Genomic DNA, 27628 nt, shown 5'->3' with positions numbered 1-27628 from the left:
AACCACGGGGCTTTCTTGCTGCCGGGTCTGCTGGGCGGGGTCCTCAGCGGGGCGAGCTCGTCCGCGCAGTTGCTGATCCACTTCGTGAGGTTGTCGGCGGCCTGGCTGGGGTTCGCTGAGCTGGCAGGAGGGTGCTGGCTCAGGGAGGTGGCGAGCTGGTCTGCTGTGATCTTGTTCCAGCTTCTGCGGGCGGCCTGTTGCTGGTGGTGGTGGGTCGCCGTTCTCTTGAAGGTGAAGTGGACGCAGCTGTGGTCCGTCCATTGAAGCTCTGTGGCGTGGCTGAAGTCGATGTCTGTGCTGGAGGAGAAGACTGCGTCGCGTGTGTGTCCGGCGAGGTGGGTGGGGGTGGACACCAGCTGCTTGAGTCCAAGATTGGCGAGGTTGTCGAGCAGGGTGCTGGTGTTGCGGTCGTTGTTGTTCTCCAGATGGAAGTTGAGGTCTCCCAGGAGGATGTAGTCAGCGGAGGGGAGGGCATGCGGGCTGACGAAGTCGGCGATGTCCTCGCTGAATGGGGTGCGTGGTCCCGGGGGTCGGTAGATCAGGGTGCCTCTGAGGGTGGTGTTCGGGTTGGTGTGGATCTGGAAATGCAGGTGTTCGGCGCTGGTCAGGGTGTTGTCGGTGCTGGTCGTGAGACGGATGGTGTTCCTGTGGATGATGGCGATGCCTCCTCCCATCTGGTTGGCGTTGCGGTCCCTCCGGACGATCTTGTAGCCCTCTGGGATGGCGATGGCGATGTCGGGAGCTGAAGAGGCGTTCATCCAGGTCTCCGTGAGGAAGGCAACGTCAGGGGCTGTGGCGTCTAGGAGGTTCCAGAGTTCGATGGCGTGTCTGTGGACGGAGCGGGTGTTGAGCAGGATGCACTTGAGGTGGGTGCTGCTGGTGTTTGACTTGGCGGGTGCTGGTGCGACGCAGGTCCGGATGCAGGTGAATTTGCAGGCGTGGCAGCTGAAAGGTCCGTGGGTGCGTCGTGGTGTGGCTTGGTGGCATTCTGGGAGTCGGCCGGTGTTGAGTATGGCAAATATCTCAGCCAGAGGGGCTAAATCCGAACAAAGGTCTCTAATGTAAAGGATAATGTCGTCCGAGTAAGCAGAGAAGAGGTGCATGGTGGGCCCGATCGGAATGCCCATCTTCTGTGCGTCTGCACGCTGCTTGAGATCCAAGGGTTCCAATGCCAATATAACCAGGAGTGGTGAGAGTGGGCATCCTTGCCTCGTCCCTCTAAATATTGGATATTCAGCTGATATATGACCTCCAGTACGGACACGAGCAGTGGGGGTATCATATAGTAGATGGGGCCATTTAATATAGTCATTCGGCAGCTCAAATTTTGCTAGTGCCTTGAACATGTATTCCCAATTTAGCGTATCAAACGCTTGGCGTAGATTCAGCAAAATGCAGCCCGCATGAGTGTAACGTCTTGGGGCGGCCGACATGAGGTAGTGTAGTCTCCTGGTATTCAAGGATATGCTCCGGGCCGGCAAAAAGCCAGTTTGGTCTATGTGTATCAGCTTATTCAGGATGGGCAGGAGCCTATTTGCCAGTACCTTACTGAGTATTTTGTATTTCATTGCTAGCAACGAAAGTGGACGGTAACTTGCCATGTCAGTGGGATCCCTCTCCGATTTCGGGAGAGAGACCACCAATGCCTGTGCCGTGGTGAGTGGCAGTGTTTCCACCATCATCGCCGTATTATATAAAAGCTCTAATTTGGGCAGGAGAGAGTCCATGAAAGTAAAATTTTGCAGGTAACCCATCCAGCCCAGGAGTTTTATTACGAGGTTGCTACCTTGATTTAAGCTTTGGTAACAGGGCATGATAGGTCTTTCAGGGCTGCTGCAGTTGGTTATGGGCATGGCAATGCCTGTAAGAAGTCGTCTATTCGCACGTCCTCACTATCTATAGGTTTGCTGTACAATGCAGCATAGTATTGGCAAAAGGTTGCTTTAATGTCGTATTGGGTATGTGCTTTATCACCTGCCATGATGGTGATTTTGTTAATTAGAATGGTAGGGGGATCGTCACACAGTAATTTAGCCAACAGTGCCACCGATTTGTCCGCCTCAGAATGACATCTCTGCGTATATCGTTGGTGGTCTATGATTCAAAGAGATTCTAGTAATTCCACGTGTTGGATGCGGACTTCCTGGAGTGGTGCCTGTTTCTCCCTGTGAGGGACTTATAGACTTCCTGGCTAGCTCCCACTGACTCGCTGATAGCCCTACCGCGTATGACCGCTTTAAAGGCGTCCCATTCAATTAGACCATTAGAGGCTGTATTACTATTTTCGGAAAAATAATGTGCAATAGTGTCGGCCATGGCGGTACAGAACACTGTGTCTTCTAGCAACTGTGGCCATAGTCTCCAAGTAGGTACCGGAGTAGGTATCCTGCCCCACATGACTGTTATCTCTAGTGGGTTATGGTTCACAATGTTTAGATATGTAGCGTGCGTGACCTGCATCGCAATCGTGTTTGAGCAGTATATTCTATCTATTCTTGTATGTAGCATATGGACGGGGAGTAAAACGAGTATTACCTATGTGTTTGGTGTTGCATCCTCCACACATCACATAAGGCCCATCCCTCAACCCAACTGCAGAGTGCCTTCGCCTGCTTAATCTCGCCTGCACCATTCAGAGGGGATGGGACCTGTCTAATGCAATATCCATGATTGTGTTACAATCCCTGCCTATAGTCCAGGGATGCATCTCCCAGCTAATGCTAGGTTCAGGGTAATTAAAAATCGTTCTTGCTCAATATTTGGTGTATATGTGCTACCCAGCACTACTTGTTGACCATCCAGTGACCCTTGTATAAAAATATATAGTCCCTGGTTTGTCTACTCTCTGTTCTAAGGGTGTAAATGGCACTCCATGCCTGATCCATATGGTGACACCATGTGCATATCCAGAGTAGCTAGTGGAGAAAACCTGCCCCCTCCATTTCTTACGAAACTTCACTGCCTCCTGTTCCAACATGTGAGAATCTTGTAAGTACACTATGTGTGCTTTACGTCTCAGCAATTGAGCATGTATTCTATGACGTTCCTGCACCGAACCCAAACCTCTAACGTTCCACATTAATATGTTATATGTTATACTGGCTGAGTGTATGCATTGCAATACTAAATTGGTCCTAAGGACAGGCCGTGCCGTATATCTGTTAGTGATAAGCCATCTCAAATCAAATGAATAGGACTGTATCCCTTCCCAGAACACCCAATACTCGGTCCGGTCAAAGAACTATACCGGACCATGCAACCAAACATGGTAAACAAAACTATTCCCTGTACAACAACAACATTTGCAGATTGGGGGACATCGCCACCGCCATCCATGGGTTGCAGACCGCACTCCAGTATACTATAGAGCTCCGTATGAACAGAACCCCGGGCTCAGGTAAAATGTACACACACATCGCTGCAACATAGTTTAACAAAAGGATATTATATCAGTGTCAGAGGTAGGTCCTTGAGCAGTAGTGTCTTACGGCAGTCAGCCAAACAATCCATCTACCGTTTGTGGGGTCACGGTGGGAAACAGGGCCACACTGCCCTCAGAGTCTGACCCATTCAAGTCGTCCTCAGAGGAGGCTGAGTTCTCAATTAGTGTAGTTGGTCGAAATGTAGCAGCTGCTATGAGTGCCTGCTTCTTGCTCTGCTGCTTTTGCTGTGAAGTCGGGTTGGTCCATCGAGAGTTCCTGCATATCCGTGTAATCCGGTGGGTGCCAGTTGGTTCCATTCGACTGGAGCTATGCTGTGTGATTTGGGAGGCGTTGTCCCCAGTCACTGTAGGCTCCGTCACCTCCAACCATTCCTCAGCATCCTCCGGGCTCTAGAAAAAATGTGTTTTGCGCTAATGAATAATTTTCAGTCGGGCCGGGAAGAGTAGTGCATATTTTAGATTCAGGTCTCTCAATTTCTTCTGAACTGCCATGAAGGAGGAGCGCTGTCTCTGCGCCATGAGCGTGTATTCCGGGTATAACGATATTCTGCTATTCTCAAAGTTTATCTGAGTCAGCTACTGCACTTTTTGTAACAGCGTGTCTCGGTCCCTATAGTTTAACAATCTGACAATAAGGGGTCGCCGGTTTAGGTTGACCAGTGAGTATCCTTTGGGCTTGTTCCACGCAGTATTGAGCAGAGAGGCCCTCCAAGGTGACATGTTCACGGAACCACTGCTCCATATAGCGGGCTGAATCCATCCCTTCACATCGTTCTTGCAGCCAAATGACGCGTATGTTATTCCGTCTTGCTCTCCCTTCCGCGTCTTCTACTCGGTCTATCAGGGTATTTACTTGTTTCTGAAGCTGTTGCATGTGGGTCTTGTTCTGGGCTTGTTGTGGAGACAGTTCTGTCAGTGCCATGGTGTTATCCTTCACCTTATCGGCTAGCTTGGCATGATCTACTTTGAGCAACGTGAAACTGGTGGTGAGGGCACCAATTTGCTGTTTGATGGCCTTTCTGGAGTCCCGTACCTCCTGAAGAATAAGATCCAGTTTATCTATGGGCTCCGCTTCATTTGTAGGAGGTATACAACTAGGCAGCTGTGACGTTTTGCCAAATTCCGCTTGCTCCATTGCAGGGTCTGCACTGGGCCCAGGGTTTTGCTGCTTTCCTCTATTGCGGCCTATCACCGCCGTCCTGGCCATGTGGGATAATCAATGAGCTGCCTCGCCATGTTTTAGGCGGGGCAACAGGTACGATGTACCTCAATGCCAGGAGCCAGTGGCGGTCATTCCAGCATGTGTCACATGGATGGGGTTCACAGCCTGTTATAGTGCACATACAGGGCCTTCACTTGGTGTTGGTATCGGCTCAAGCTATGGCGTGTTGTATATGAGGGCATTGTGGAACCTTTCATCTACTATGGTCCACCACAGGCCATCGGGGTCCGCTGGAGCTGTCTCGCAGGTGCCTGTCTTTTCCAGGGCGTCCCAGCCCGTAGTGTCCCCTACGGCACAGATACAGTGCCAGTGGGGTCAGACAGGCATGTAGTGGGCCCCCGCTCCTGAGTGCAGTTAACTATGTCGAGTCTCTTGCACTGCACCCTTCCTTCTCAGGCACGGCAGGAGCTCTCAGCCCGCCGCACAATCAGGCCGGCTCCCTTCCTCTGATCGGACCCCCCGCTGGGGCAGTGACGCAGTATCTGCACCCTGCTGCGTCTTCTGTATGTATTTCCGTCCCCGTTCCTTACCTCGCCTGACACCAACAGTTCTCTGTGCCCCTACGGCTGTGCTGTGCTTAGTCCTGCGATCGGGCCCTCCTACATTTTAATTCCTGTTCCAGGGCACCAGTCGCAGGCCGCACTGCATCCTCGGCCCTTGCGTGATTCCAACCCTGGGGGCCTATCCCTTGGCCCGGTCTGCTCCGCAGAATTCTCAGCCACCGGTGCCGACCTCCTCAATTGACGGAGAGCTCCCACAGGGTCTCCTCCGTAGGGAATCCGCATTCAGGACCTGTCACAGTTCTGCGCAGCGGCTCGGAGCCCGTTCTTCCTTCTTCGCCAGCGTACGGGCTTCGGACCGCGTAAGTCGTGAAAATGGGTGGCAGCGGGCTGGAAAACAGGTCCGATCGTCAGCACTGCCTTGCTCCACCAGGACACGTTGCAAGGGGCCCCTCTGCGCGACTTGTGACAATGAAGTTACAGGATCTTTGACCCCAGGTCCGGAGCACAGCTAAAAGGCGGCCACCATATTTAGCAGTCGGCCACGCCCCTGTAATGACTGCATAATGGACATTTCACATTGTGATTGTTGCTTCTGTGTTTAGTCCATGGTTACACAGTGTTAAAATGTTTTCACCAATTCTATTTAAATAGTTTACACTACTTTAGTGAATGCCAATAGTGCATCCTGTTCCTAGGACATTTGTCTTAGTTTTCTCTTTCAACTTTCTAAAAGTGGCATTTTCAGAACTGCGATTTAAAAAACAACTTCACTATAAGCTGTGTTTTTAAATTGTGAGCCCAGAGACACCACATTTGGTTTTCCTATCTTTTCCCAATTGGAAACTACACTTATAAAATGTTATAAGGCAGTCCCAATGTTATCTTGCAGGATAGATAGGCCTTGCAGTAGGGACAAAGGAATTTAAGAGTATTTCACTATCAGGACATGCTAAACTTAAACGTACATGTCCTACTTACCTGCCTGTGAGCTGTCCAGGACCTATCTTAGAGGTGAGCTATATGTAATAAAAAGGAGGGTTTAGGCATGGCATGTTAGTTAACGTGCCAAGTCAAAATGGCATTTTAAAACTGCGCACACAGGCTCTGCAGTGACAGGCCTGAGACATGTTTAAGTTGTTACTTAAGTGGGTGGCATAATGAGTGCTACAGGCCCACTAGTAGGCTTTTGATTTTCTAAAAGATTGGGAGCCAAACCTCTAATTCCTAAGAAAAAAATCTATCATGCAAAAACAAAGGCAGCAGCGGTGTATGGGGCAGCAGTATGGGGGATAGCTCCCAGCGATTCTCTGCAATCCATTGAGAATTTTTTACTTCCCTACCCCAGTCATACTCGAAATATGTGCTTCATGTGGAACTGACTGCACCATACAATATGGATTCTATCAAAATGGCACCACTCCTGTTGTGGCATTTTATATGGCGTAGGGACACAGCCCCCCTTACCCAAAATTTAATAACAACTATTTTAAAATCAGATAACTACAGCCGGATTGGGTGGATAAAGTACATGGAGTCAGAACTAACTGCAATCAATCTAAGTCGCCTTTTTAAAGATCCATCCACCTGTAACTCCATTACAAAGCGGAAAATAATTGAGATATTCACTCAGGGAGCCGAATATTTAAGAAGTGAAAAAGATTTCCACAGATACTCAGCTCGTCTGTATGAATTAACCCCAGTGCCGGAGGAGGAAAGCTACTTTTATTTGGCTAATGTTACATAGCCACATCACAAATATATTTTATTAAGATTTCACCTAACTTTGATGCCACTGATGGTAGTATATCCAGGGAAGACATATAAACATTCTGATCTTTCCCTGTGTCCATATGACAAGTTATCCCCACAAAATGATCTTCATCTTTTACTCTTTTGTGTTCTTTACCGCCAGGAAAGATATAATTTTATTGTACCAATTTGTAAGCGTTACAATTTTAAATCTTGTCACGTAGCATTGTTTTTTCTCAAATCCTTGCAGAATTCTTTTGTGTGTTTCTCACTAGCATCGTTTTTATGGGCATGTTTGTAAAAGAGGAAGCAGGTCGGCTCATGAGACGATTTAGGACTGTTTTTCAAACTCTTATTGTATTTGTATATGTAGATAGATTAAATGGATTTTAACCAAATTGGATGTTAGCAGATTTTTAAGTGTCAGGACTTATGCCATTTTTATCTATATATATGATCTTATGTGAAAGATGGAATAAAGGATTTGAATGGAATGGATATCTAGGCCCTGGGCACATGTTGTGCACTTTACTAGGGACTTATAAGTAAATCAAATATGCCAAGGATAAACCAATGTTATCATATTTTAGATACAGAGCTCTTGTACTTTAGCACTGGTTAGAAGTTAAAAAGTGTGAGGATTTCTACGACCAGCAAAAACAAATTCAGCCTAAACAGTAACAAAGAGGAGGTCAGAAGGCAAACAGTTTAGGGAAACAACGCCAAGGATGCCAGGTCCAACAGGGCTGAGAAGCGAATCATAAAGAGTGGAGCTGGGAGCCCAGGATTAACCCTTTTATGCACATATCACTGTAGCTGACATCCAGGTGTGAACTCTGTTCACTCCTATGAATTGTGTTGTGGACCAATCAGCTTTGGAGCTGTGCCTGCTGTGACAGACATTCCTTCAAGGGGAAAGAAAAAAAAAGAGAATTGTCCACTTCAAAAGAAGCAAAACCCCAAGAAAAACATCAAAGACTCGGACCCTAAATCACATTTTGGTGTCTGGAAATGGACTATAAGAAGGGGAGGCTGAGACCCCAAACTTTGCTGTATGGAGAGCAATGAGACGGGCAGTGTGAAAAGGGGAAGCTCTGCAAGACTTCTGCCTGTAACCAGCACTGAGCCTGCTGGTCTCCCTGCTTGGTGAGGGGACATCAACCTAGGCAATCAAGACCACCTGCCCTGATGGCTGGAGCACCAGGGGTTGCCTGTTTGCCAAGACCAGTGTGCCCTGTATAAAAGAGGAGTATGTTGGAGGAAGCTAGGTCCAGTGGGGCACCCTACGGTGAGGACTCCCTGTGTGATGTGTGAGGATTCAGCTGTAACCCATGTACAGGATTGATTTGGTGACTGTTCTTCCGCCTGTTCAGGATTCGTAACCACCCCGGCAGGAAGTCTGCGCTACACGCTCTCTCACAAGGATTCATCCCCTTGAAGTTTATCTTTTGGTAAGCCTGTCCTCCCCGGGGACCCGGGAGGAGGAAGGGAAGAAGGGATCCTTTTGCCTTACTGTGCGATTAATGTTCACATTACACTTTAACCTTTACACTTCTGGCGCGATATGAGCTGTTTCCCATTAATTTCAAGGCTCTGTGTTTCATTTTCCCTTAGACTTTCGCTCCTAACCATTTCGGAAATGTTTGGATCTGCCAACACGTCTCTTTGGACCATATCCATATAGGAAATAGACCCCCTGGTTCCTCTTCAGTTTCGGGCTTATATAGGTGAGTGGTGGAGTTTTTTTCCCCCTCCCTTTTTTTACAGTACTTTGTGTGAGATTTACCTACCCATTTTCCCTATATTCTTCCTGGAGTGCGAGCAGGGATTCCACATAGGTGGTCCACTGCTAGTTCCTACAGCCCAGATTACTTTTGGTGTTCTTAATATAATATATATCCACGTATGTAGCTTTACCTCGAGAATATTCTTTGGTTGTCATAGTCCTCTATTTTCTCTTATTGTTTTGGCTTTATCCATCTAGGACAGCGCCACAGATAGGACATCTTCTGTTGAGACCTCTATTGATTTAAGGAATTTCACTACTTTTCGACCCCAGACTATTGAGGTTTGTGTTACTGTTTAGTGGTACTGAACTATTAAAATCTTTTTTCCAGGACACATTTTTCGGATTTTCTGGGGATATAAGGTATAACAAAATGGTGACTGATGTTTGAGTCACTTCTTCCTTACTTTGTGTGAACGTGGCATGTTTCTTGTGAAAGTCTTGCTCAATGGTTGACCGTTATTATTATTTTTTGTTTCTTTGGTATCCAGAAAAATATTGCTATTTCTCTTCGCCCACAGATATGCTCCGTCAACCCTGATGTTCACATTGGTTCATACTTCAACATTATGATGACCGAATCCTGGGTCACCTACTTTGTATGAAACATAACATATGCGCCCTGATGAAAGAATTTTTTTTTTAAATAGTTTTTGGTATTTTGGTATTTTCCGAAACGCGCTTCGGCGCTTTTCTTCTGTGTTTGTTATAGTGGTTTATTGTTTTATTGACTGTTGTTTGTATTGTCTTATGTCTTTGAATGTAACTCTGGACCTTGTGTCTGTTTTTTATGTGACTATTTCCTGGCTGCTGAACCTTATTCGTGTGAACTTTTATCTACACATTTTTGAATACTGTTATGTATGGGTTGCTTTTGTCTCCTCATATGTTTAATGAAATACTATGAGGTACTTAAATGGGACTAGCTCATTGTGTGGTCTTATGCAAACGAATTTATGTAGGTGATCTATTCTATATTTGTCTCACGTTGTTTCTAAAAAAAGAGAATAATATAAAAATAAAATGAAAAATAAACAGTGAATCTCAAGTAAGCATTTCTGTGGGTGTTATTTTCCACACTTTGGAACTTCTGTCCTTCTCTTGTATACTTTGGGGACACCCTTTTCATGTTGTTTAGTGTGTTTCTTCCCCTGGTGGGTTATTCCCTATGAACTTGGTTCTTCAGGGCCCCTCTCCTGTTTGGTTTTTTTTTGGTGACCTCCATATGCCAGGAGAGGGCTATCTTAAACTGAAGTAGTAACAGCAGAATTGTTATCCTAAGCACTCTGTTTCTGTGAAGTTTTATCCGTTTTAATGTCACTAGAGGTAGGAGCCTCAGTCGTCGCACGTAGTCAATGAACGTGCCTGGTAAACGAATGAATGTGGAGGTTAGAAGACTAGCCTCAAGACTTGGCGCCACATTTAACACGAAAACAAAGTTTTCTTATTAGTTTTACTTCATTTATTTGATTGATTTATGTTCATTTAGAAACGAATTTTCTGGTGAGATAATCCATATTGATTTTTAACAGACATAATATCCATCTTATGTCATGCATACATGCAATGTATAATCCATTTTTCAATACACCCAATGCATTTCGGGTCAAACCAACAAACGTGACCCTTCGTCAGGGGTCTGTAAAGGAAAATCAGACAGGACCAGATTAGTCACTCGCTACAGTGTAAAACAATACAATACTCTCAACTTATCAACATCACATTGTTATGTTTGGTATCGGTTTGAAGCGTGATCTTTGGACCGAGTTGCAATCTACTCGATGGCTCATCATAATAAAGAAAGTGGTGAATCGCCTAAGGTTGCTACACATAATATCCGTGGCATATTTCATCATTACACTTAGTTACAAAACTTACGCGAGTTGGGACGCGGAGCGCGTCTCCGAAGGGTTCTGGATGAAATTGACCGCGAAGGATCAACAGTCCTAATAGGCTGAATACTCGGTCACGTGCCCGCGACCACATCCAATCATGATGCGGTAAGCGGGACACGTGATGTGAGTAGAACGGCTTCATAACAATGTGAATCACGGAAGTAAAGTTGCGTGATGTTATATGCATACAATTACACTCGAACTAACAGCAGAGTGGTATTCATAAATTACCAATAGGATAAAAAGCAAAAGGTTACGTTGTAGAATGAAACTAAACCACAACTTAAAGTCATAACATTAACTGTGAGAATGTACATTACCACTTGAATACGGGGTACAGTATGTTGCAAAAGACAATGCCTGAAGATCAGTCCATTTATAGAACCCAAGAGTGTTCGATCCTGTCATTCAATCCAGATGGATATGAGGAGTTCAGTTTTTTTATCCAATTCAATTCAAAAACCTTTATTTCGGTAAGAATATTACCATAAAAGACAGTTGCATTACACATATGTTAAAATAAGTTTGTACAATGAATATAAAATGCATAAAAAATGTATAAAAACATCACTGGAAGACACCTGGATGTAGGCAACAGAACCATATTCAGTCCACAGTTCAGAGATATTTCCTTCTGATGAACCAAAGGGCGCCCAGGTATTTGGCCATTGCAAATACAATTTGGTGGGACATGTCAGTTTTTAAAACTCTGTAAGCCTGCATGCACTTGTAGAATCCCAAGTTCCTACATAAAGGGACAATCCAGTGCCTACGAATCCCCTGGTAAACGGGACAAAAGAAGAGAATGTGGAGCTCACTTTCATCGGTTGTTCTGCAAGCAGGGCAGGTACTGCTGGGATCTTGGTTCCACTTGGCCGAAAAAGATTTAATTGGAAGAGAGCCGTGCCTCCACTGGAGATATAATTTCCTCAGTATGTTCGGATAGATTTTATCTAGAGTCAGTTCCATATTGTACTCCGCTTTATGGGAGAAAAAGGACTCTGTTAAAGACCCAGGATCTTGATGGTTTAGAGTCTGTGAGAGTTTAAGTTCTCGATAGGATCTGGCTAGATCTTTTTTGGAGAGGGTTTGGCACTCATTCTGAGGGTCGGACCACAGGCCTGGGAAACCTACAGCCACAAGTTCGTGCTTAATGTGGGCAAGCCATTTGATTTTTCCGGCGCCTGGTGTGGCTAGGATCTCTCGTAGACCTTCTCTGTAGCTATCCAATTCTGGGGTTGACCATAGTCTACGCCAAAAAGCCAGTGGACGTAGAGCTAGCTCCTCGTTAAGTGGTCGTAGGCCAAGGTCCATCCTCAGCGGGACGAGAGGGGTGCTCAATGGTAACCCTACCAGGTTACGAATGAATCTGTTTTCCACCATCAGTAGTTTGGATGTATTTACGTGGCCCCAAAGTTCAGATCCATAGAGGGCGGCCCCCTTTGCCTGAGATTTGTAGATCTGTAATGGGGGGCCAATCGGCCTGACCGAGGATTTGTTATTTGCCATGAGCTTCATTACACCTCCCGAATGCTGGGTCAGTTTCAGTGCCGCTTTTTCCAGATGGGAGCTCCAGGTAAATTTATCATTCACAGTGATTCCTAGATATTCAAAGGTTTTTACCCTTTCTAGTTTGGTGTGTAAGATGCTGGGACGAAAGTGAAATTTCTGAGGTGGGTTGAAGACCATGAATTTAGTCTTTGTTGCGTTAATTTCTAGCCCATGGGTACCACAGAAGTCCACAAAGCCATCAAGGGTGCACTGAATACCTTTTGCCGACTTTGATAAGAGCAGTGTATCGTCTGCGAACATTATGGCTGGAACCCTCACGGAGGCCAATTTCGGTGCATCGGAGTTGGTTACACCTGCTAGATGGGCGATTACCCCGTTGACGTAGAGGCAAAACAGGGTTGGTGCGAGGACGCAACCCTGCCTCACCCCCCTGCCAACGGGGAACTTCGCAGACAATTCTCCCATCCTGCCACATCTAACCTGGGCGTAGTTTTTGGAGTGGAGGCATATTATCATGCTCAGGAGACCGTCAGGGACCCCCAAGTTGTCAAGGACCTCCCACAACTTGTTCCTTGGTACCAGGTCGAACGCTGCCCTTAGGTCCACGAATACCGTGTAGAGGCTGCCACCCTCTAGTAGTACTGTTTTCCAGTGTATCATGGACAGACGAAAGACCTGGTCCACTGTGGAGACCTTTTCCCTGAAACCTGCCTGGAAGGGACTCAAGATGTTATAGTCCCTGATCCACTCGTGTAGGCGGTTTAGCAAAAGTTTCGAAAAGAGTTTCTGGGAAACGTCAATTAGGCTTATGGGCCTGTAGTTTGCAGGGAGGAGGGGCGAACCCTTTTTGAAGATTGGCACGATTTCAGCCCCTGGCCAGGTGGATGGAAGTGGCAGGCCCTTCAGGATAGCATTGAAAAGAACCCCTAAGTAGGGGGCCCAAACGCTGGGTTCATGTTTGTAGAGATCTCCTGGTAGCCTGTCTAGGCCCGGCGCCTTACCAGGAGACAGGGAAGAGATTGCCAGTGTGATTTCTTCTAGGGTGAAACCCTCGATCGCAGTTGACCCGCTTTTAGCGACAAAGGACTCTCCTCCATGGTTAGTACCTCCCTTTTCGCTGTTGTGTGGGAGATATAGGTTTTTGAAGTGATCCTCCCAGACGGAAGGTGCAATACAAGCCTCGACAGCTGCAAGAGGTTCGGGCGAGCCATGCCTAACAATCTGCCAGAATGTCCGCGAGTCTTGATAGGCAAGGGCGGCTGTGATCTTTGACCAATTGTCCTCATCCCATTCAATTTTTGCGGCGTGGAGGGCAGATTTGTAGGAAAGGCGTTTCTCCCTGATTTCGGCTGGAGGTTCTCGGGCTTTCAGTGATTCGAGAAGGAGAGTTTTCGCTTGTCTGCAGGAGGAGTTGTACCAAGTCGCTCTTCTCTTTTTGGGCTTGCGAAGCCTGGCCACTGGGTTCAGTATGTCTGCGAGGTTGGTACATAGCTCTGAGTGGATGTTCCCGAGTGCAGCCAAGTGGTCCTGGGGGACCAGGCTACTCGTGGTGTCAGTCTCTGATTCGCCCCCCAGTGAGTTCAGACAACACTCTACTTCTGCCAGGGCAGGTGCGGTTAGAGCATAGAGTCTTTCAATGTTAGATGGATTTTCCAGCAGTTTGGTCCATTTGATTTTGCGTCTGTTACTAGTTAGCACTAGGTCGGACTGGGGTGGTGCATTGCAATCTACCTTTTCCAGCTGGCGGTAGGGGGTCTCGAACTTTAGTGTGAGCAAGTTGTGGTCACTGTCATATCTAGGGATGATTCTAAAGTCTTTCACCCTCTTCCAGTCTCTGGTAGGTATCATTATATAATCAATCCTTGATTCGTGTCCCCGCCTGTTAAAGGTGTTTTTAGGGGGGATATCACCCTCCATCCGGCCGTTGCATGCCCTAAGAGAGTGACTGAGTGTGAGGGACTTTATCTGAATGGCAAGGGGGGAGCATGTCTTTATGACTGCATCTGCCAAGGAGGGAATGTCCCATAGTTCATCCTCCTCGGCAGATATACCTTCCACATAGGCGGGGAGTGGTTCGAATTGATTGTTGAAGTCGCCACCTATTATTAGAGAGGAGGAAAAGTTGTGTGTGTCGAGAAAGTATGCTAGGTCTTCCACTGTACCCGATAATGCAGCAACCCCAGCTGGCCTTGAATAAAAATTTATCACTACCAATTTCCCTCCGCATGGCCAATCTAGAGAAACACATTGGAAGTCACAGGAGTTAGTTTCCATGGATGTGGCCCTACATGCCAGGTGGGCCCCCACCCATATTGAAAGGCCTCCTGAGGGGCGGCCTTTGCCCCCCCATTTCGCTTCAATACTGAAGGTCGCAAATCCCTGGGAGCTAAGTTGTTCTCTGGCCCAAGTTTCTTGTAAGAGGCAGATGTCATAGCTCTCTACTAGGTCTCTCCAGTCTGGGGTGTCTAATTTATTTGCTAGCCCAGCCACGTTCCAGGATAGAATAGAGAGCATGCCGTGGGTCTCTGGTGTACTTCTGTTGTTTGGTGTTCCCCAGTGCCCTAATGCTACAACTTTTCCATACTGGTTGGGTGGGGTAGTATAAAGTAGAGCACTGTTTGGTGTGTGGCTCAGAGGGGTGGGAAGATTGATATTCAACCCCTGGCTGTGGTCAGCAATTTCGCCCATAGGAGAGCAATTAGTATATCTAGCTGCTCCTAAGCTAAGGTCACTTGACGCTATGCGTAGTGGAGATAATGTGAGAGAGCCGATCGTAGGTGTTTCTAAAGTGCTGGTTGACAGTGCATTATCTGCAGAGTGAGTGTGATTGCTAGTTTGAATGGGTGAGGGAGGTGTAATGTTTGCTGGATGTGTAAGTCAGTCCACCTCCTCGAGGCACCCATATCTATTGGAGGTCGGGATCCCATTCCAACCTCCAAAATTTTCTGCCCTCCAGTTACTTTGTGCTCCCCAAGTATGTTTCCTAGGCTGCATCATGCTCCAGTTCCCCCCCTGAGCTATTGGGGGATGTGGTGGGTAGAAAAAGGTGAGTGGTCTTGCTATTATTGTTGTGGATGAGTTGTGGTTTGTCCATGAATAAATGGCGTGAGCAGTATTAGAGTCCTCAAAGGTGAGTATCACACAATCTCCAGGGAAGGTCTTTTGTGTAGTCCCTACCCAGGGTACCCTACGTACCATGAGGATTTTGCTCCTTAAATGATTGGGGATTGGTTTGTTGGTTTCCAACCAGTGTATCACCTTGTTCTTGAGAGAGTCGAAGTTTTCGTGCTGATTATATACCAGTTCAGTTACCCCGGTTAGTACCACAACATAGGGGCTAACCTCTGGGGGGAGATCTACAAATCCCCTTGATCGTATGAAACTGGTACTAGCTCTCTGTGATGTTGGAGGATTGGTGCTCTGGCCATTGTGTCTAACGTTGGGGTGCTCGGTCGGGGGTTTTTTTTATCCAATAATATTCCGCTCTCAACCTTTGTTTTATTGGATCCATGTCGGGGCGCTGTTGGATTACCTCGATCACAGTGAATTTTAATTGAGAAATTTGGTGATTCATCTCTTTCCAGTGTATTGCCACAGCTGATTTTAGGTTATTGAGTCTAATATTGCTCTTATGTTCCGTGATGCGGATCTTGACCTTGCGCTCAGTTTGGCCTATGTATACTTTGCCGCAGGGGCATTTTATAAGGTACACACAATTGGCAGTGTCACACGTGCTTGAGTGTTGTAGTTCTATTGAAAAGCCTTTGGTAGGATGCATTAGCGTTTTACCGCATATGACGTTGTTGCAATGGGTACAGTTAAAACACTTCGACATTCCTTTCCACGTTTTGATCTCCTTTGGCGGAGTATTCAAAAGTTCCTTCAGGTTTTTTGATCTTTGGTAAGCAAAAGTGATGTGTTCACTATATAATCCTTTCAGGTCTGGTTCTGTTTGGATCAAATGCCAATGTTTTCTGATGGTCTTTTTAATTTTTTCTGAATCCGAAGAGTATTTTAAAACACACACCGTTTTTAATTCAATTTGTTTGGTTTTAGGTGTCAATAAGTCGGTTCTTTTGAGTTTGTCTACTTTCATGATGGCTTGTTTGAGGACATCCTCTGGGTACCCTCTTTGTTTGTACTTGAACGTTTGATCTTTGATCGCGTTTGGAACTTCTTCTTCAACTGATATGATTCTTTTGAGTCTTATATATTGTGACAATGGTAGATGTTTTTTTAAAGCTTCAGGATGGAAGCTCTGGAAGGATAGGCAGGCGTTTCTATCAGTGGGTTTCCGAAACACTCTTGTAGTGATCTCATTCTGATTGAGTGTAATGTGTACATCCAGGAAAGATATGCTTTCGTTTGAAATGGTGTGGGTGAACTTGATCCTTTCATTGTGACTGTTCAGATTCTTGATGTTGTTTTCCAAGTTCTCTCTGGATCCGCTCCATATTAAAAAAATATCATCTATGAAACGTTTGAATGTCACTAAACCTTCAATCCATGTCGGATTTTCGAGAATGTGGTCTTTTTCAAATTTTTGCATGAATATATTTGCATACGAGGGGGCCCCCCCAAAGCCCATAGATGTACCATTTGATTGGTTATAGAACTGACCTTTCCATTCAAAATAGCTGTGATACAGCGCAAACTGCATCAGCTCCATTAGGAAAATTCTCTGATAGTCTTCAAGTTCACTATGTAGCAGACTCCACTCTATTGATTCAATGCCTTCTTTGTGCAGAATCGACGTGTACAACGAAACCACATCTATGGTGCATAGCCAGTAAATCTCACCTTCTTTGAGTTCCACTTCGTTCAAAATGGTTAAAAAGTCTGTTGTGTCCTTAATGTACGTAGTGCTTTTTTGAACAAGAGGTTGTAGAAATTCGTCCACGAATTTACCTACTGGTTCCGAGATTGATCCACAGGCCGAGACTATGGGTCTGAAAGGTGGTCTAACAGGGTCCTTGTGGATCTTGGGCAACATGTATAGTTGCGGTCTTCTTGGGTACTTAAGATGAAAAAAAGCATGGGTTTTTTGGCTGATCCATTTCATGGTGAGTGCATGATCAACAATCTGATATAACACGTCTTGATATTCTTGTGTTGGATCTGAAGATAATGGTAAATAAATGTCTCGATTTTGAATGTGGTTATTAACACTCTCATTGTAAAATTCTGTGTCCATCACTATGAGTGCTCCACCTTTATCTGCTCTTTGGAAGGTTAATCCTTTGTCGTTACACAAGTTTTTCAAAGTGTTCCATTCTTTAGTGTTCAAATTGTGTTTTTTTGGTTTGCTGAATGAAATTTTTTGGATGTCTGACATCACCGATCTCTCGAAAGCTTCTAGGGTTTTATGGGTGGTGGGTGCACAAAAAGTACTAGGCGGTTTAAATTGCTGATCCCAAGTGGGAATCACGATCTGAGGGTTGATATCTTTGAAATGATGTCTTAGTTTGAGATTTCTGAAAAATTTGAACAATGCTATTTCAGTTTCACCCGTGTTGGACCTATACGTGGGAACAAATGTGGTGCCTTTGTTCAATACTTTCATCTGCATATGCGTCAATGGTTTGGAGGAAATGTTGATTACTAAGTTATTTTCTGTACTTGGCTCCGTGTCCTCTTGGCCACTTCTTCCTCTGTTTCTTTTCTTTTTTGCCCTTCTTGTTGTAGGGTTGACGGCGGTTCGTTTGCTGCTGGGCTGATATCTAAAAAAGCCGTCTGTTGGTTGCTTGGTTGACTGGTAGAAGGTGTCACGGTTTGCTGGCTGGTTTTAGCGATGGGTGGTCTGGTTTGTGCGATATCTGTGTCCGATACCACACTTTCCTGTGATGATGTCGTTGTGGATTGTTTCTTTTGAGGTTGTGTTTGCCATTTGCGTTGATGATAGATCTCCGCCCATGTATACACCTCTTCTAATTTGTAGTCTAAAGTATCACGACGATACTTTCTGATTTTCCTTTCATTCACCTCTTTGGCGTAACGATCCAGTTTTTGATTGACCTCTTCCAATGTTTTATCTAGATCCGGAATTTTGTTGAGTTCATCTTTTAAAGTTTTGATTTCTTCTTCTAGTTCAGTTAGTGCTTTCGAAAGTTCTTCAACTATTAACAAGATCAGATCAAGAGAGCATTTATTCAATATTTGATACCATTTTTCTAAAAATCTTTTGTTGTTGTTGCAAAGCATGGGCTTAAGCGCTATCCTGAGTCCCCTTGGTATTCTCTGATTTTTGTGGTAGTGTATCAACGTGGTTGCGTGTAACCTTTGATTTATTTCTTTCTTGCTCATGTATTCAAACTGTCTAAGAATTTGAATTGCAGTCGTTTTCTGAGGAGTGATGTGTCTGGTCTCCTGTATGAGCCCATAGATATCTTTGGCTGCCTCTGCTGAGTATACTAAAGTTTCGGCTCTGTTGGTGGTTGTGAGTGCTATATCATCCAATTGCATTTTGAGGGTTGGTGCTTAAAGGATAAGGTATGACTAAAGTAGTAACAGCAGAATTGTTATCCTAAGCACTCTGTTTCTGTGAAGTTTTATCCGTTTTAATGTCACTAGAGGTAGGAGCCTCAGTCGTCGCACGTAGTCAATGAACGTGCCTGGTAAACGAATGAATGTATATAAGACTCAAAAGAATCATATCAGTTGAAGAAGAAGTTCCAAACGCGATCAAAGATCAAACGTTCAAGTACAAACAAAGAGGGTACCCAGAGGATGTCCTCAAACAAGCCATCATGAAAGTAGACAAACTCAAAAGAACCGACTTATTGACACCTAAAACCAAACAAATTGAATTAAAAACGGTGTGTGTTTTAAAATACTCTTCGGATTCAGAAAAAATTAAAAAAGACCATCAGAAAACATTGGCATTTGATCCAAACAGAACCAGACCTGAAAGGATTATATAGTGAACACATCACTTTTGCTTACCAAAGATCAAAAAACCTGAAGGAACTTTTGAATACTCCGCCAAAGGAGATCAAAACGTGGAAAGGAATGTCGAAGTGTTTTAACTGTACCCATTGCAACAACGTCATATGCGGTAAAACGCTAATGCATCCTACCAAAGGCTTTTCAATAGAACTACAACACTCAAGCACGTGTGACACTGCCAATTGTGTGTACCTTATAAAATGCCCCTGCGGCAAAGTATACATAGGCCAAACTGAGCGCAAGGTCAAGATCCGCATCACGGAACATAAGAGCAATATTAGACTCAATAACCTAAAATCAGCTGTGGCAATACACTGGAAAGAGATGAATCACCAAATTTCTCAATTAAAATTCACTGTGATCGAGGTAATCCAACAGCGCCCCGACATGGATCCAATAAAACAAAGGTTGAGAGCGGAATATTATTGGATAAAAAAACTGAACTCCTCATATCCATCTGGATTGAATGACAGGATCGAACACTCTTGGGTTCTATAAATGGACTGATCTTCAGGCATTGTCTTTTGCAACATACTGTACCCCGTATTCAAGTGGTAATGTACATTCTCACAGTTAATGTTATGACTTTAAGTTGTGGTTTAGTTTCATTCTACAACGTAACCTTTTGCTTTTTATCCTATTGGTAATTTATGAATACCACTCTGCTGTTAGTTCGAGTGTAATTGTATGCATATAACATCACGCAACTTTACTTCCGTGATTCACATTGTTATGAAGCCGTTCTACTCACATCACGTGTCCCGCTTACCGCATCATGATTGGATGTGGTCGCGGGCACGTGACCGAGTATTCAGCCTATTAGGACTGTTGATCCTTCGCGGTCAATTTCATCCAGAACCCTTCGGAGACGCGCTCCGCGTCCCAACTCGCGTAAGTTTTGTAACTAAGTGTAATGATGAAATATGCCACGGATATTATGTGTAGCAACCTTAGGCGATTCACCACTTTCTTTATTATGATGAGCCATCGAGTAGATTGCAACTCGGTCCAAAGATCACGCTTCAAACCGATACCAAACATAACAATGTGATGTTGATAAGTTGAGAGTATTGTATTGTTTTACACTGTAGCGAGTGACTAATCTGGTCCTGTCTGATTTTCCTTTACAGACCCCTGACGAAGGGTCACGTTTGTTGGTTTGACCCGAAATGCATTGGGTGTATTGAAAAATGGATTATACATTGCATGTATGCATGACATAAGATGGATATTATGTCTGTTAAAAATCAATATGGATTATCTCACCAGAAAATTCGTTTCTAAATGAAAATAAATCAATCAAATAAATGAAGTAAAACTAATAAGAAAACTTTGTTTTCGTGTTAAATTTGGCGCCAAGTCTTGAGGCTAGTCTTCTAACCTACACATTCTATCTTAAACTGAGCCATGCATTGAGCACTGTGTAGTGCTCCAAGCTCACATTATCTTGTTGCGGTGAATCCATATGCCAGAGGGGGCCAATTTCGACTTAATCATGTGACCAGTGTGCCAGGACTCATGAATGCCTTAGCGGGGACCCCGTATACCAGGAACGCTGGCGTGATGTGGCGGTTGTGATGGAGCAAGGATTCGCACGTAAAGCGACTTGCTCTCACTCAAGAACCTCGCCTAACTTGTAATAATATTAATTCAACCTGTCCGTCATTTATTTCGCCTTTTTCCCCAACACGCGGGTGTCCCTAGGAGGCTTGCCTATGTGTTTTTCCGTAATAACAAAGGTTGCACTACTGAATGGCCGCTTCGCAGAAAATCCAGTCTGCGCATGCGTCGGTCATACCCACGTGATGTGACGCACTCGCATTTTGGAGGGAGTTTGTTGCTCATGCGCATTGTTACTGAAAATGGCCGCTTGTGTTTAACCATGCTCTCTGCCCACTCCTGCTGCTTTTTGCATATCTGTCCTTTTCGCATTAACCTTAATGCTATAGTTCTTATAAAGTAAGGGGTGCAGTGAAGAATGATCTGGTATACAGTGTATTCATTTTGTCTGTGTTTCTAATTTGTTTTCGCTTACTTTTCATGTATTACGCATCCATGGGCTGGGGTCGGGAGATGGAATCCATTTTGAAGCCTGTAAACTCCCCGCACACGTGATGAGGGAAAAACCCAACTGCGCAGAAGCAAAACTCAGCCAGCTGGCTCCTGAAGCAAGATGCGCCTGGGAACCTACCTAGGCCATGGGAGAAGATGCTGATATCTACCTAGCTGATGATACATTGTTTCTATATGCTGTACACTCTCATTGTTTTCCATATTCCTATGCCTGGGAACGTGAACGCAAGGGGCGGGTATGAAAAATTAAATATTCAGTGTGGGAACACAGAATTATAGGTGGTAACCATGACATAACCACCTCTCCTGACCAATCATATGTTGGGAACTTGTCACTTGCAACATTTGTGGGTGGTCTAGGGGTCCCAAAAGAGTATAACTAGCCTAGTTTAGCTTAGAGAAATTGTCCGACTTGTCCGAGTAGCAGACCTGTCACTGACCCTACGAACTCTATAGGTGATTGATACAGAGCGCTGCGGAGGACTCTGTCCACACTTTCCACAAACTCCAAGGGGTGGAAATAGTCCTAAGTGCTGGTGAAGCACTTTGCTGGGGAGGTTCGAAAACCCAATCGGGGTTACTGGCGGATTCCGTGCAGAAGAGGGGGTAACGCAGGCGTTGCATCCGAGGCTGCAGGTGTTGGTCGTGCCCTTTGATGAGCCCAGTCCTGACCCAAATCCTGAGGGGTATCCTGTCCTGACTGTCCGTGAGCTGTACCTGCTCACCTTCTGGTATTCCTGAATCCTTGAGGGTCCTTGTCCCCGAGCTTGTCCCAACTGACCCCTGGCCAGGGTTAGTCTTCATTCCCGTCCTAGGTAAATATTCTATGTGGGTGTCTGTCTGACTATACTCTTACCTTTCCTCTTCTTAATAAAGCACTCTTGCCTGTGATATTGCTCTATCACCTTTTAGTGATTTATATGCAATTGTTTATTAGTGATGTTTCACTTCTCTCCCTACCTGTAGGATATTATTAAGATTGTCGTATTAGGTTAGTGTGTTCCATTTTTCCCTTCCCTTTAGTATGGTTGCAGTGAACTTAGTAAGAATAGCATAGAGTTTAGAATAAGAATAAGTGCACATGATAGGTCCTTCTCCCGTCCCCTGCCTTAGTTTAAGCCTGTGCTGAATAGCATGTTCCTTAATGCTCATACTCTGTAGTGTTCCCTAATACTCTAATTGTACTTGCCCTAATCCATAGTTACATTGTGGCTTTAATTCTAATCATTGATGTACTGATTTGTATTTGCCTCATTATCCTGACATATTCATTCTAAACATTCTTATATAAAACTTTGAAAACCCATCAGGTGTCTATGGTCATTATACATTATAAAGTGTGGATAAATGTACTAAGTGTATAAAGGTTCTACTCCTTCTAGGAATCTTGTTACCTGTCCACTGCTAGCTCCTGGTCCATCAGGAGTAATGTGCCTGTGGTAAGTCAGGTACATGAATAGTAAGTGGTGTGAAAGTCAGCCCCCGAATTACTCATAGTAGCGTGTGGAAAATCACCCGGTTCACGCAAAACATTTTTCATTCATATGCACGCCAGGGCCCAGTGCGTGGAAATTGGGAAAAAGGTGACCCGGGTGAACTGCGCGCTCTATCAGTAATTTTCTGGTAGCAGTAGTATGGTTAGGACTAGTTAAGATAGGTAGACAAGATAGTTAAATAAATAAACCGTGAAAATAAAATGTGCTGCTAAAATTTTTATATTGATTGCATTGCTTCAAATATTGCGCAAATGTTTTAAAGGATTTATATATATATGTAAATGATTGTTGTATTGCTGCTATAAGTATTATATGTAATATTAACAAAATTGTCTGTGAGAGTTCAGTGTAGTCCGAATCCCCGGGGAAGTCTATAGCTAACGGTGAGCAGAATCCGGTTAGCTGATGAGGTCGCATGTCGTGAGTTATTAGTGCATGGTTAGGAAGGACCGGAAGCACTAATTAGGGGCTTTTTGTATCTGAATAAATGATAGCCACGAGTCCTTTAGTAAAACTTCCATTGTGATATCACCTAGTAAGGGGCACATGCGGAAGGAGTAATAGGGTCTCTGAGGCTTGACTGGTAAGCAAGGTAGTCCACTGGTGAAAGCCTGACTTAGTATATATCCTGGAAAGAAGTGGATGAGTCAGAGGAGTAGCAGGTTCTATATTGCTCGTGTGGGAGGTTAGACAGAGAAGTCTATCCAGAGTGAATGAAAAGTAGACAGAAGTGGTTTACTTGTAGTGAGAGAACATTTTTTCTTTCTATTTAGAACCCTCAGACACTGCGGCGAACGTTGCGTTTTGTTAACTAAAATTTGCACTCGCACTTTAGGAAAAATTCAAAGTTTCCGTTACCTTGTGAAGGAGGGAGTCAGTCGGAAGACTGCCCTGACGTCACTCCGTGCCGCGCTGGTATTGGTCGAGACAGCGGGCGTGTAGTGGAGCTGAAATTGTAAGGGAGGGGTGAGTGCCGGAGTGTGAGACTTCGTCTCGCGAAAGGCCGCGCACCCATTGGACAAGGATTTTTTGTAGTCACAGTGTTGATTGGTTACAGCAAGATAGAAGTCGCATTAGCATTGGAAGCACTAAGGTAAACAAAATTAATCAGCAGGAGCTTGAGAGGGGTTTGGAAAGGTGTATGTGGTATCCTGAGTTCCTACCCAATCCACAGAACTTAGGCTTCTATAAGGAACAGATTCTACGAGGTAGACCGCGCATAATGTACGGAGTAAAAAGAAAGATGTCTTTTGCCGATAAAATAAAGAATTTTTTTAAAACAGACAAGCCCATTAGAACGAGGGAAGGTGTGATCATTCCCCCGCCAAATACTCCTGCCTCCTTCATGATGTTTGAGAAAGGGTATCATACCTGTGTATGGTTAGAAAACTGGGTAAAGTATACTGCAGATGACGGAGTCCTAGCATTTCCTATTGACGGCACCTTTAATGGTAGGATCCTGTTTAACTTAAGAACCCGAATGAATGAATTGCATCCCAGACCTAGATTAACCCAGTATGAAGCACTAGAAGAGTGGGAAATTGAGGCTCTGGAAAGAGATAGACCCCGGATGGACAAGGGAGTAAGCAAATGGTATCCAAGGGTCCAAAAAGAAACCAAAGAGCAGAAAATGAAACAGTGGAGACAGAATATGATGGTTGAGGGGTTGTTTCCAATGATGGGGGTACTCGAACAAGAGAAAGGGAAATGTACTGAGAAAACCCGCTACTTAATGACCGTGGGGGACTCAGAAGATGAACACCTAGAGGATTTGTTGATGAAAAACCCCCCTCCCTACGTTGCTGAGTCAGAGCCTATGAGTCCAACGAACCCGTTCTCTAAATATCCCAGGTATCGAAGGGCCAGTGAGACAGACGTGCCTGGCACTGAAAGTAAAGCCAGTGATGGTGATGGGTTTTGCAGACCTAGTACCGCGATTCCAAATTATCGCCCTTTTGGGGAAGACCGACCAAGTTTGGTCCTTCCGACTGCCCCAAATATCTATCCTACATTGGTACCCCAAGTGATGCATGACAATTCATCAGAAAGGGTTTTGCGTGAACGAGAAAGGGAAGCCCTGAACAAACAGCGAATTGAATTGATTCAGACCATAGCTCAGATAAATCCCAGTCCGGATTCACTGACTATCCCAGTAACTATTGGTCCAGCCATACCTCTTTATGGGAATAGACTGGCTAGTCCAAGAACTCCTATTATAACTCCAATTGTACAAACCCCTACCATTCCTCCCCCGAGAAAAGAGCCGCTCATAGTCGATGATCAAGAAAGTGAATGTGAATCTGTAATCTCCCTAATGGATCTGCCTATAAGGGAACCTGGAACCAGTGTACCAAGGGCAAGACCTCAGGCTAGGACAAAGGAGGTCCTGATTGAAACGACTTCAGGGGTCAGAAGTGCCACTGTAGTTTCTCCAGAAGAATTGGATAGATGGACCAAAGAGTTAGAGAAGGAGACACCCCAACCGAAACCCTTAGAGGTCTATAGACTAAGGATAGAAATAGAGGAACTAATGGCTGGTAACGTAGGATTGGACCGGTTGAACTCCTTTAGTGAAGACGAATTACTGTTCATCAGCAAAAACCTTACCCGGAACACTAGATTGCTCCATGAGAGGTTAATGGACACTGCCGCAGACATGGGAATTGATGTTAGTCGTTCCAAAGTCCTTCAGAAACCCTACAGAGCAGATTTTTCCGACAAAGACCTAGAGAACATGAATGTGGCAGGAAAACAAACCCAGATAAAAGAATTGTTGAAGCTCCTACAGAAATGGGGGGATGTAGAGAAATGGAAAACCCGGTGGGCGAAGAAAAAGGAAGATAGTAGGGCTAAACCCATGGCGTCAGAATACGTGCTGAAAGAAGTAGGTCCCACAGAGAAATTGTGTCCCATGAGAGAAGTACCTGGGGGAAAATATGTCCATGTCCCTTTGTCCCGACAAGACATTGTGTCATTTACTAATGACTTTCCAAAATTACGGGAGAAACCAATTGATTGGTACAGACAGGTCGAACGCTTCATAAAAGTTCAGAAATGCCTTCTGAAAGACCTGGATGGGTTTTTCGACATTGTGGTGCCTGTAGATTTATGGACTGAGTGCAAAATTGAAATTGATTGGCCCAATGATGAATATGAGAGAGACGGCAAAACTGGAGCTCCCTCACCTGAAGTAATGAGGAAGTATGATCAAGTCATACAATACCTGAAGAAAAAGGTGCCCGCAAAAGAAACTGATTGGACCCGGATAGATAGAACTACCCAAGAACGCGATGAAACCGTCCACTCCTTTTATGAAAGGTTACTGCAGGTGTTCAAAACCTACAGTGGAATTGATAATGTGGACATGAAGGACATGACCCATTTCAGTTATAGATTCGTGTTAGGATTAAGACCTGAAATATCCCAGTGGATTCGAGATAATAAAATCAGTTGGCAGGGAAAGCCCATAGTTGATGTCCTCAAGTATGCCAAGTACTGCGAGGATGAGATAGAAAACAAGAAGAAAGCCCTCAAGGAGAAGGTTATGTGGGCACAGGTGAAATTGGCTGAACAGCAAGAAAAACAGTTAAGTAAATTGAATACTAATAATAATGCCCAAAATTCCAATGCTGGGGGAGGAGGGAAACCCCGGGTAAAAATGAGTCGGGAGGAGGCTATGAAAAAGTTTCCCTGCCACGGGTGCGGTCAGATAGGGCATTGGAGAGACGAGTGTCCACATTTGCAGGCCAGTAATGCCCCCGTAAATGGTTTAAATCCACAGGTGCAGAAAGAGGGGACAAGAAAGAACCAGCAACAGGTAAAGCTGCCTCCAGTGCCTCGCGCTCCTAGACCGAATTATAAGAATCAGGGTCAGCAGAATGAAAGGGCTGAGGTTTGGGAAGGAGAGAATGAGAGAAATGCAACAATTCCGCAGTATTTGTTAAATGATTCTTTCCTCTGTGATGATCAAGATTGACGGGGCCTGAGGGGGGAGGACAAGGAGTGCGTACTTGGCGCCTCCTTACCGGTAGACCAGACTGGACCATACATTGAAGGAAAGGTTGAGGGAAAAGACGTCACCTTTTTGTTGGACACTGGTGCTACCCGTTCTACTGTGAGAACAGTGGATGTTCCTAACCTACCCCTCTCGGGAGAAGCAATCCAAGTAGTCGGTGTTTCCAATCAGATAATCAGTACTCCGGTAACTGAACCCATGGAGATTTACATAGGGAATTTCAAGGAAATGCACAGATTTGTGGTCTGTGACTCCAGTCCCGTAAATTTGTTAGGACGAGATTTGTTGTGCAAAATGAACTGTACCATCTTTTGCACATCAAATGGTGTCGAGATTCAGACCCCAGATGAAGATGGCCTGTACAAATTGATGTTAGTAAGACCTGACACCGAAATTAGACCCCTGTCCATTGAAGACCTTCCTGAAGAATTGCAGTCAAAAGTGGTACCTGAAGTATGGGATTTCACAGGAAGAGATGTAGGCTTAATGGCAAATGTAGATCCAGTTAAAACAGCCATAAAAACAAATGCTGTGTACCCAAGTGTAATGGCAGGGTTTTTGGCTCTATTTAGCAGTGATATAGACTTTAATCTTGCTCACATCTAGGATAGGTATTCTTAGATTGTGTTGGCCCTTTTAAGCCCTTTTTTCCAGACCTAGAAGAGGATAGCTGCTTAATATGATGATAGATCCCTTATTCTTGACTCTAATCTGTCTATTGCCTATTGGCTTTGACATACTTGCTTATAGTAGAGGTTGGATCCTGTGGTCCTAACTTTATATTACACATTGGTATGGTTTATGTAGGTATTCTGACAGAGCTAAGGGGTATTTCATCCCTTTCAGGCCTACAGGCCTAGAACTAGAGGGACTCCATCTTGATGGAGCTGAGAGGCTTTTAGAGTAAAGGTAAAGTTTATAGTTAAAGCTGTTGTTCGCTTGGAGAGAACCGGCTCAGGCTGGCCCTTATCGAAGGAATGTATTTTTCTC

This window comes from Lissotriton vulgaris, chromosome 4_1, assembly GCF_964263255.1.
Source record: "Lissotriton vulgaris chromosome 4_1, aLisVul1.2, whole genome shotgun sequence".
Classification (NCBI taxonomy): Eukaryota; Metazoa; Chordata; class Amphibia; order Caudata; family Salamandridae; genus Lissotriton; species Lissotriton vulgaris.
This window is presented reverse-complemented; position numbering follows the sequence as displayed.